Genomic DNA, 10,799 nt, shown 5'->3' with positions numbered 1-10,799 from the left:
CCTTTCATCTGAACTGGATGATAACTGGTTGTATATGTTGGACGGCATGTCAATTAGCGTGCATTTCAGTCCAGATCCCTCTCCCCGCCGATCAGGGAGGATGTTTCTATGAGTGTTAGAAGGAGCCTCTTAAGTTGACTTAACATTATTTTTTTTTAAAGGTTTTGTTTATTTATTTGACGGAAAAAGAGATCACAAGTAGGCAGAGAAGCAGGCAGAGAGAGGGGGAAGCAGGCTCCCCACTGAGCAGAGAGCCCAATGCAGGCCTCCATCCCAGGATCCCGAGATCATGACCCGAGCCGAAGGCAAAGGCCCAACCCACTGAGCCACCCAGTTGCCCCGACTTAACATTATTTTTAAGGTAAATGGGGACAGACCATGTAAATGAGGTCCTACTTTTTTTTTTTTTTTTGAAGATTTTATTTATTTATTAGAGGGAGAGCACAAACAAGGGGAGGGATAGAGGGAGAAGGAGAAGCAGGCTCCACTATGGATCAGGGAGCCCAGCGCAGGGCTTGATCCCAGGACCCCAGGATCACGACCTGATTTGAAGGCAGGTGCTCAACCAACTGAGTCACCCAGGTGCCCCGAGGTCCTGCTTTCTGAGGACTTTGTTCTGGTCCCAGGATTTCGGGCACCACTAGCAAACACGCCGTAAGAGAGATGGAGATGAGGTCCGCCTGGACGACACAGCACAAGCGGAAGGGCGGGAGAAAGGGGCAGCCGCAGCCTCTATCTCCGCAACCTCAGTTTCCTTTATTATAGGAAGCAGTGATCCTTGCTGTCCACTTGGCATCCCGAGATTGCCGTGAGGTGCGGAACAGTGATGCCTCCCAAATGGTTAAACCCACTGCACACAGCGAGGCCGCCCCCTTGCACGCACACCCAGCAGCCCCTCTTGGGTTGTCATTTGCTTGGAATAGTGAAGACTGTCTTCTACCAAAATCGCATCTCTGGCTAAGGGGGAAGACAGCACGTATCCACCCAGCCTTTGACTGATTTCCCAGAAGGAGGGATCCTGTGTGTCCCTGGTGTCCTGTGACCACTCTGGCCTCTTCCACTCAGAATTCCTGCTTGGTTCTTTGGAGCACATGGCTTCCCCGCCCCCCAGCTCCCAAGGATGGTTATGCAAGCCATTAGAGAATTATTTAGAAGAACAGTCTGTATGGCTCCTGCCTCAAATTACAGCAGCTGGAGAAGATGAGCAAGAGAGAGAAAAGCCTGTGGAGTAGGAAGTTAACGCAGCGAGTGGGCAGAAGCTGTTAGGGAAGGAAGGGGGGCCTAAAACCTGGAAGCAGGAGCGCGCGGCCAGCCCGCGTGCAGGAATAATCAGTGTCCGGAGCCGGCCCTTCCGAGCAGCGGGAGAGCTGGAGTGCAGAGAGCTGCCTTCAGTTTCCTACTCACTTCAGGAGTTGCAGGGACTTGGAGGAGGGCTCGCTCCATCTGCTAGCAGTCTCTGGAACAGGCGGGCGTCTGCTTTCCGGCCCCCACCCACCCCGCCCTCCTCCAAAAGCCTTTGACCGCTGCGGGGCAGACGGGAGCCCTTGGCCCGGAGCCCACCCTCCATTTGGGGCTGGGAACATGGCAGCTCCAGGGGCCGGGCAGAGAAGCCACCAGCTGTGACCACCTGTAGATGGCAAAACCCTAACTACCCCCAAAGCTGGTTGCGGTCACCCGTCCTTATCCGTCCCTTACCCAAATCAGAATCTGTCTCAAAGTCAAGGGAAGAGAAGACACTTAAAGATGTCCACAAACAGAAAGAGTTGCACCCTCAGTGGGCCCTGACTCAGATTTGACACATGCGGGAAAGCCTGGTTCCTGGAGGCCCAGGGGTCCTCGCCCATGCCAAATTCCAGCCCCCCTCTGCTCTCCAGCAGGGCTCCCGGGCTGCCCACTTGTTGCCCAGCTACTCAGGAAATGCAAATGAGTGTTCACTTCAGCAAAACACACATAGGAAAGGCAGTGAACCACCAAAACAAACATCCCAGGGTAGCTACCGCTGACCTTGAAGGTCAGGCGTGGTGCAGACAGCACCTTCCACGGATGGTTTTCATGCTCCGGCGGGCGGGGCCACGGGGCCAGAATAACTTGAAGGGGAAAACCCTTTTCTAAAGCCTTTAAGGTGATCCTTGTTGAGCCGAGATATATTTGGAAGCTGTTCTTCACAGTCAGGCTGCTTTTGTTCTGGAAGCGTTTTCAGAGCGTTGGTTATGCTGTGGCTTGTGCCAGTCAGGCTGGGCCACAGCGGCAGGACCAGCTCTCCGGCCCCACCAATTGTGCGGGCCAAGGTGGTGTGGGAGCTCCCACTCAGTCATTAATGTTTGCCACGCTGATGGTGTGTGTGTGTGTGTGTTTAACTGAGAGGAAAGGGCTCTGGGCCCCCCAGGGTCAGAAGTGAGCAGGCACCTGACAGCACAGGTCAGCCCCGGGGCAGTTCCCACTTTGGGAGAAATTTAAAAATCCTCAAACCCGGGGTCTTCTCTGCTCCCTTTGTCACTCCTCCTCCTCGCTCCCCCAAACTTGTATTATTCTCAAAGCCTGATCCTTTCTACTGCTCCTAAAAGTTTTCACGACTCCTGAAGCTTACCCAGGACATGGTTATTGTTTCTTCAGAGTAACAAATACATAATTCTGTGCCAGGTGCTGGCCTCGTTGTAGGGCGATCTATTAAACAGACCTGGGCTCCGCTGATATTCTCGCAGGAGGCTGGCAATGACCATGGACTAGTCAGTCTCCCCCTGGGTAGTTTGGATCTCGCTAGGTCTTATACATTCAAAGCTGGGTATGTAAGTCTGGCAAGGTGGTATGTCCTACTCGCTTCTCCTTTTATTTTAAAGATTACCATTTTGATAACCTTTGGGTTTAGCATCCAAGGGTCCCTAATGGTAAACTGCTAGTTGAGAACAGAAGCGTTGGTAGAGGCATCATGTATTAGCTAAGTTCACCCCAACACCGCATTCTAGTGGAGAGTTCTCAGAAGCGGGTTACCTGTTTGGTGACTCACCTTCAGACTTTTTTTTTTTTTAAGATTTTATTTATTTATTTTATTATTTATTTGACAGTGAGAGAGAGAGCACAAGTACAGCGGAGTGGCAGGGAGACGGAGAGGGAGAAGCAGGCTCCCCACTGAGCAGAGAGCCCGATGCGGGGCTCACGCCTGAGCTGAAGGCACTTACTTAACCAAATGAGCCACGCAGGCATCCCAGACTTCCCCCCCCCTTTTTTTTTAAGATTTTATTTATTAGAGAGAGAGAGAGTGCATGAGTGGGGAGGAGGCGCAGGAGAGGGAGAAGCAGACTCCATGCTGAGCAGGGAGCCTGACTCAGGACTCGGTCCCATGATCCTGAGATCATGATCTGAGCCAAAGGCAGACACTTAACCAACCAACTTGCCCCAGACTTTTTTTTTTTTTTTTTTTAACATTTATTTATTTATTTAAGATAGTGAGTGAGCTGGAGGAGGGCAGAGGGAGAGAAAGAATCACAACCAGACTCTTGGCTGAAAGCAGATTCCGACACGGGGCTAGATCACACAACCCTGAGATCACAACCTGAGCAGAAATCCAGAGTCAGATGCTTAACGGACTGAGCTGCCCAGGCACCCCGGGTCCTTTTTTTTTCTTTAATTGAAGTAAATTGACATACAATATCATGCTAGTTTCTGGTGTGCACCATAGTGATTTGACATTTTTATACATTGTGAAATGATCCCACGATGACTGTAGTTACCATCTGTCACCGTGTTTCCAGACTTCTGAGCTCACCCACGATAGCACCTGCCTCAGCGTTCTGCCAGATGCAGCCGTCAGGAATGGGGCACCACCCCGAGCACGAGCACCTTTCGAAGGTCTGTGCCGTAGGCTTCTCACTTGCCTTGCCTTATAGAGGCCCAAGGCCTGCAGAAAGATGCATGAGGTCTGGGGCCTGGAGCCCTCAGAGCTGAGCGGGGAGACGGGAGACTCCGAGGAAAGCGGCAGCACAGGGGTGGGCCCTGCTGCCTGAGGCCGCCTGCAGACCAGAGCCCAGAAGCTCTCCAAGGCCTCATTGGAAAGGACTCTCGGTGAGCTTTGAGCCCAGCCTTGACATAGGGTGCAGCTTGGATGGGCTGAGAGTAAGGGGCCAGCGAAGGACAGAGCATGAATAGAGGCATCATGGTGGGATGGCGGTATCATGGCTTTGGGTCTGGATCCAGTTGGTTTCTGTGTGATCCTAGCAAGTTAGATAACCTCTCTGGGCTTTGTTTCTTCATGGGTTCCGTTACTAGCTCTTCTCGAAGATTACTGCGCAGTGATGTACGATGTATCTAGCAAGGAGGCCCCGCACAGCGGGTGCTCAAGAAACAGTAATCATTAGATTGTTACCGCAGGGGAAACCTGCAGTTCCAGGAGTGAGGACAGGGCCAGCTGGGCTGGCCCTGGTTCAAGGTCAGCCTTTCACTTTGTACTTACAGGCAGCTGCAGCAAACCCGCCCAGCTCCCGGCCTGCTGCCGCGCCCTGCTGCACCCAGCACAGGACCCTCCTTAAGTACACACGTGGCGGAGTCCTTGGCAAACATGCTCTTCCCAGCCTGCCCCAAGCCTCACCCCTGTTCAGGGCCATGGGGAGCCGAGAGGAATCTGGGGTATTGATGGCCCCACCCTCACCAGGACCCTTAATCTCACACCCGGCCCAGCCTCCTGGCTGGTGATGCAGCCTCAAGGCTCACCTACAGTCCACCCTCCACACCTGCATCAGCACCTGGTACTTGGGCAACCCCCCCTTGCTCTCGCTACTGCCCTCTCCAGGCACCTCCTCGGCAGTGGCCCTCTAGCCGTGGCTGCACCGTGGTAGCCTATGGGGAGCTTTTATTTTTATTTTTTTAAAGATTTTATTTTTTGGACAGAGAGAGAGAGAGAGAGACAGTGAGAGAGGGAGTACAAGCAGGAGAAGCAGGCTTCCTGCCGAGCAGGGAGCCCAATGTGGGGCTGAATCCCAGGACCCCGGGATCACGACCCAAGCCGAAGGCAGATGCTTAACAACTGAGCCACCCAGGTGCCCCTCTGGGGAGCTTTTAAAAGTCCAGATACCCAGGCCACACCCCAGCTGAATTCTATGAGTCTCCAGGAGTTAGGACCTAGCCCTCCCTTCCCCCTCCCCATCAGGAACTGGTAAAGGTCCTCAGGTGATTGCATGTGTGCAGACAAGGCTGGGACTGCTCAGGGACTCCCCATGGCCAGACCGATGTTGGGACAGGGGCTGGTGGGGAGGAGGGGCTGGCATGTGTACTAGCGTGGGTACTAAAGAGGGGCTCTGTGTTGGGGGCAGCAGGCCCTTTGCGGCTCACTGCCTGTAAGTGCAAAATGAAAGGCTGATCGTGGACCCAGACCAGCTCACTGGCCGGCTGCTGGCTTCTGGGGTGCTCAGTGTGATCCGGAGCGTGGCCATCGCCTGGGAGCTCGTCAGAAGGCGGAATCACAGGCCCAGCTGACTCAGGGTCTGTGTGTTCACTGGATCCCCAGGTGATCCCCACACATGGTCAAGTCTGAGAAGCACTGGCAACCAACCGGTATTTACTCGATGCCTCTCTGTGGTCCAAGCTCATTTCCACCTCATGGCCTCAGTGATCAGCACCCCCTCCCACAAGCAAGAAAAGGCCCACCATTCACTGAACATATCCTTACCCAGTGCCTCCCGGGAGAGAAGCTTCGTGCTTAGGGCTGGGTATCAAACATGGGTTTCCCCTGCTGTGGAACAACTCACAGGCCCATAGGTGTGATGTCAATGTCATGACTTACCAGCTGTGTGTTCCTGGGCTACTTCCTGGGTCTCTCTGATGTCCGGTTTCCTCTGTGCAGATCTGGGCTGTGGTCATGATTCAGCGAATTTCCCTATGCCAAATACCCACCTCCCACCTGGCTCTAGCACGAGCTCAAGAATGTTGCTATCGTTACCAATAACAACACCACCAGGTGACAGGGAGGCAGTGGGGTGGAGGGACACGGTGCCAGGGTCGTGCCTGCCGAGGGGAGGGGGCACCGGGAGGGATGACAGAGGGGTCGTGAGCGCTAAGGATGTCCCAGGAATCGAGGCACCGGGGAGGGGGCGGGATGTGGACAAGGCGGCCACTCCCTGCCTCCATTTCCCGGGATGAGTCGCGGGTCGGACCACTGTTAGCAGCACGAGTCTGAGCCCAGATCTCGCGCTTTTGTCCTCCGAAGCCCTGTGTGGCTCGGCGAGGCAAGACACCCAGCCGCCGGTCCAATCCCGGGCTTGGTTTGTCCGGGTCCTCTCCCGCGCCGACGCCTGGAGAGTCGGACGTGAGACCCGGCGGCGCCCCCTTCCGACGGCGCCGCGCCACTGCAGCGGGTGCCGAGCCTCCCCGAGACAGGCACGCGGAGCCTTGGCCCACCCGCTGGGGGCCCCCCGGCGTGCGCGGGGGCCCGGGGAATCGGTTTAGGGGTTTCGTGTTCCTTGGAGCGCACCACTGTTTCCTGTAATTTAATTTTCTTTCCTGAAAGCGTTGCTAATTAAATCCTTTCTCCGGCGAGGCGCCCGTCTCCTCCCCTGCTCCCCTGTTGATTAAACTACCCAGCCCGAGCGCGGCAATTCTCCGCTGGGGCTGCGGGCGCTCAGGTGGAGGGACCTCGATGGTCGCTCACCTGGCCGCTCGTTCGGCAGCGTGCCTCCTCAGGTCTTCTGGCTCCCTCTGCACCTGGACCATGCGAGCTGTCCTTGCAGCCTGAGTAAAAGCGGGCACAGCCCTTCCCCTGCTGCTGGTGACCTCTGCTGGCTGGGAATCCATCAAAGTCCACCTCACGTCATTTCACCTCCCCGGGTCCTTCCGACTCTGAATCCTACCTCTCACCGCTTTTTCTCTTAAGCACTATCCCTGCCTTCTCCCTCACTCGTCCACAGCAAACAGACTAAGCAGGTGGGCCAGCTGGCCCAGTGACTTGTGGAAGGTCACACAGCCTATGTAGGGGAGAGCTGGGACTAGGCTTTCCTGAAGCTTAGCCTCTCAGGAGTCACCAAGTCAGAAGCCTCCAGGGGCCAAAGAAGCAAGGGAAGAGTGTGGGGCAGCCCTGTGAGGGGTAAGGTCTGTGGCAAAACAGAGTGGCTTGTCCCTTTGGAGGTCATTCAAAAAATGTGCCCCATTGAAGGCCAAGCGTGTCCAATTCCTGTTTAAGTCTAAGAGTGAGTCCGGTGTGTGAGGATGGCAGTGACTTGCCCAGGGTGACAGGGACTCGGTGGCAGGACCACCGGGCACTCTGGCCTCGGTGTGGTGATCCAAGATGCCACTCCCTGGATGGGGAAAGGCAGCCCCCTGCTGGATTCTGCCCAATGAGGCCTACTTCCTGCCACTCCTCCTGCCCCATGCTGTGGAGAAGTGCCCCCCCCACCCCCGCATCCCTCCCCCTGCTCATGCAGGGTCCCTTTCCCCTGAGACTATGGGGGAGACCACACTTCCCTACTCTCTATCTGAAATCCCCTATGCAGACCACCTCTGGCCCAGTTCTTAGCTAGCTGTCAACCAGAGAAAGAAGGCAGCTCAAGCAAATCCCAGAATCTGAAAGGAGTTTGGGGGACCAATGCTATTTTTAAGGAGATATTACCGGTGGGGATTTCAGGCGTCACAAGCAGGCCAGGAAGGGGGCATTTGGGGACAGGGACTCTGGGAGGATGCCCACACAGGGGACTGCCTCCTCTCAGGAAGGCCTCACGGCCTGGTCCTCTGTGGCTTTCCCCTCAGGGTTCCAGGTCACTGTCCTGTTCCTGCCAGCAGAGCTTTATGCTAATGTTGCCCTAACTGGGGGGAGGGGCATTAACATGGGATTCCGCGTCACCAGCCATCCCTGTGGCCCCTCCCGAGGCCTCTCTTTTCCGGAATGTCACAGATGAGCTTTGGCAGATGCTTTCTGCCTTGGAGCCTGCTCCATTTCCGGGTCTTCGGAGGCCCCCCTGCCCTGGTCTCCAGTGGGTGGGTGTGGAGACGTGCCGGCTGTGCTCAGCTCCTTGGCGGTGTCTGGTCCCCTCCCGCAGGCACACTGACACCGCCTGGGGGTGGGCAGCAGCCCAGAGATAGCTCAGGCCTTTTTCCCCTGCTAGACATCGTCCTTGAGGCCCAGGGGAGGGTCCTCAGCCTGGACTGTCCACAGATATTCACGAGTAGCCTCTGGAAGAAGCTGCTTCATCCTGGGCAACTGGGCCATAATCATCGGTCTGGGCAGGCAGATACACCTCAAGGTTCTTGGGGTCCTGAAGCCACCCCGTTTTCTCTCACAGACTCACCCTGAGCAGCTATGAGCTCTCTGAAGGCAGAGGTTGTGCCTAATTCCTTTCTCTGAGCCCACCAGCGCCTCTTGAATAACAGGTGCCCCATACACAGGTTAAATGAATGAGTGGGTCAATGAATTCATGAGTGAAAACTTGACTTTTACTTGTCAGCAGGGCATTTACTGGATGTCCACATTAGTCCACAATACAAAGACAGTCTAGTGCCTGGGATAAAAGGATGAACTTGGGAGAAGATAGCCTGAGTTCGAATCCCTGCGCTGGCATTTACCAGCTGCAAGGCCAACTTATAGGACCTCTCTGGGCCTCACTGTCTTTACCCGGAACATAGGGGTAATGAATAAAGCTTGCCTGCAGGGGTTGCAATGAAAATAGTTACTATAGGTAAAGGGTGTATGACAAGGGCCTAGCACATAGTGAATTCTCAGTAAATGTTGGTCATTATTACTTATAATTACTCACGCATCAGCCATAGTGTCAGGGCTCTATATTGTCTGCTAGGTACTGGGGGAAACCAGAGGACTTCACCATTGCCATTCCCGCTCTCCAAGTTTCAGCTGGGAGGCAAAACCCATACCTGAGGGAAGATTTCCCTGGGGGCTGGACCAGTCAGAGCTAATGCGAAGAGGCCTGAGGCGGCCACTAGGTGGCGGTGTAGAGAGAGGGCGTTGCTGTGGGCCAGGAAGGGAACATAGGCCTCTCCTGTGGGGTGAGAACCTGTACATGGGGGAAAGCCCACCCCTCTGTGTGAGCCCTGGTATTCATCTTGGTAGAAACAGCTTCCTTCTAAACCACTTCCAAAGTTGTATGGGAAGGAAAGAGGGATGGGGAGCTCTTCCCAGAGGCTTTTATTTGAGCCCAAGGGTCCCTGATGTTTCCAGTTGAGCTCTCCAACGGCTTTAAACTGAACTCCTGGGAAATGAAGGTGACCCTCTGCCTTTGGTCTCCAACCCGGAGGACCCTGCTGATCACTAGAAAAACTAGACATCAGTTTGTGCTCGACTCTTCCAAGCAGGACAACCTGTAAAGGGATCAAAGGGAAGAGGCAGGTCTGCGGGGAACATGGCTTGAGGACGAACCTCTTCTCCAACTGTGATGGCAGCATGCTTACTCCAGCCCCCGTTACTCCTAAATGGAGACTCACAATTCCCAGGAGTCATGTGGCATCCCTGCCCCTGCACAGTCCCTCGTACCCCCACCCCCACCTATGGCCCTGCTTTCCTGTCTGGCAACTCGTATTCATCCTGTATGACCCTGACGTTGCCCCCTCTGGGAAGTCTTCCAGGCTGCCCACCAAGTGAGTGCTCTTCTTCTGCAGTACCCTGTCCTTCTCCCTCATAACTGTCTGCAATTGGTCCTCTTCCCTGTGAGCGTCCCGAGGTCAGGTAATAGGTCTCATTCATCTTTGTATTCCTGGTTCCTGGCATCATGCCTGGCATAGAGTGGGCATCAATGAATGTCTGATGGAGGTGCTGGGCCAGCACCACCCACAGAGAGAAGAATGAAGACAGAAACAGAAATCAACATCAGGAGCAATGGAGCTACCCCAGACCCCCCCACCCCATTAACAGACTCACTCTGGTTGGCGACCAGGTCCAAGGTTCGGCCTCATTTCTAAACCATCTCGGATAAGGCAGGAGCCATGTATCCCAGCTCCCTGCCCAGCCCCTCCTTTTCTCCCCAGCAGGAGGAGTTGCCTCCCCAGCATCCTGGAGAGCATACCAGAGGATGAGGGGAGTAATGAGGTCAGTTGCAGGATACTGTACTGTGGTTTGCGTGCATGGAGTGACAAGGACATGGAGTGACAAGGACAGCCATGTTCCTGGGAAAGGAGACTAGCTAAAAGATGTCTGCTGAGACCTACAGACTGGCTTCTTCATTAGAGCAGGTGGAGACTCAGGTCTCCTCAAGGACTTGTGACCTCTATTGCCACAGGCTGATGGTTTCTCCCAGCTTTGGCAGCCAGGAGGCCATGCTGCATGGCACAATGTACAGATTGCCCCGAATCTCTTCTTCCAACACGAGGTTACAGAGTGGTTAGTTAAGAGGGATAACATCACCAACCAATGGGCCATGGACAGAGGAGAGTGATCCTGGTTACCCTGAACCCCAGGGTCATGATCTTCTCCCCACTCCAGTGCTCCTGGTGGCCTTTCCTTTGAGGTCACCTTGACCATCCTATCTCAACCTTCAGGATCCTCTCGGGTCTTCTCCCCCTGGACCCCTCCAAGTCAAGCTCCATGTCTGTGCAATGGCTCTGACACTTCCTTTTGTCACCAGCCCACAGCCAGTATTCGCACCCAAACCCTGGTTATGTCACCCTCAGCTCATGACAATACCTCCTCTCGGGTGCTCCCCCCTTCCAGCCTACCCACCAAAGCCCCACTTTCTGAAATCCGGCTCTAATCATGTAGCTTCCTTGTTCACAAACTTCAATGGTTACCCTATCGACTTCACTCCAGATCTCTTAATTTGGCATTCAAGGCCCCATTCTGCTCAGGTGCCAGCTCCTAGATTTAACTCCCTCTG

The sequence above is a fragment of the Enhydra lutris genome, unplaced genomic scaffold (genome assembly GCF_002288905.1).
Source record: "Enhydra lutris kenyoni isolate GAN:26980312 unplaced genomic scaffold, ASM228890v2 scaffoldscaffold20, whole genome shotgun sequence".
NCBI classification, from domain to species: Eukaryota; Metazoa; Chordata; class Mammalia; order Carnivora; family Mustelidae; genus Enhydra; species Enhydra lutris.
The sequence above is the reverse complement of the archived record's forward strand: the minus strand, read 5'-3'. Positions refer to the sequence as shown.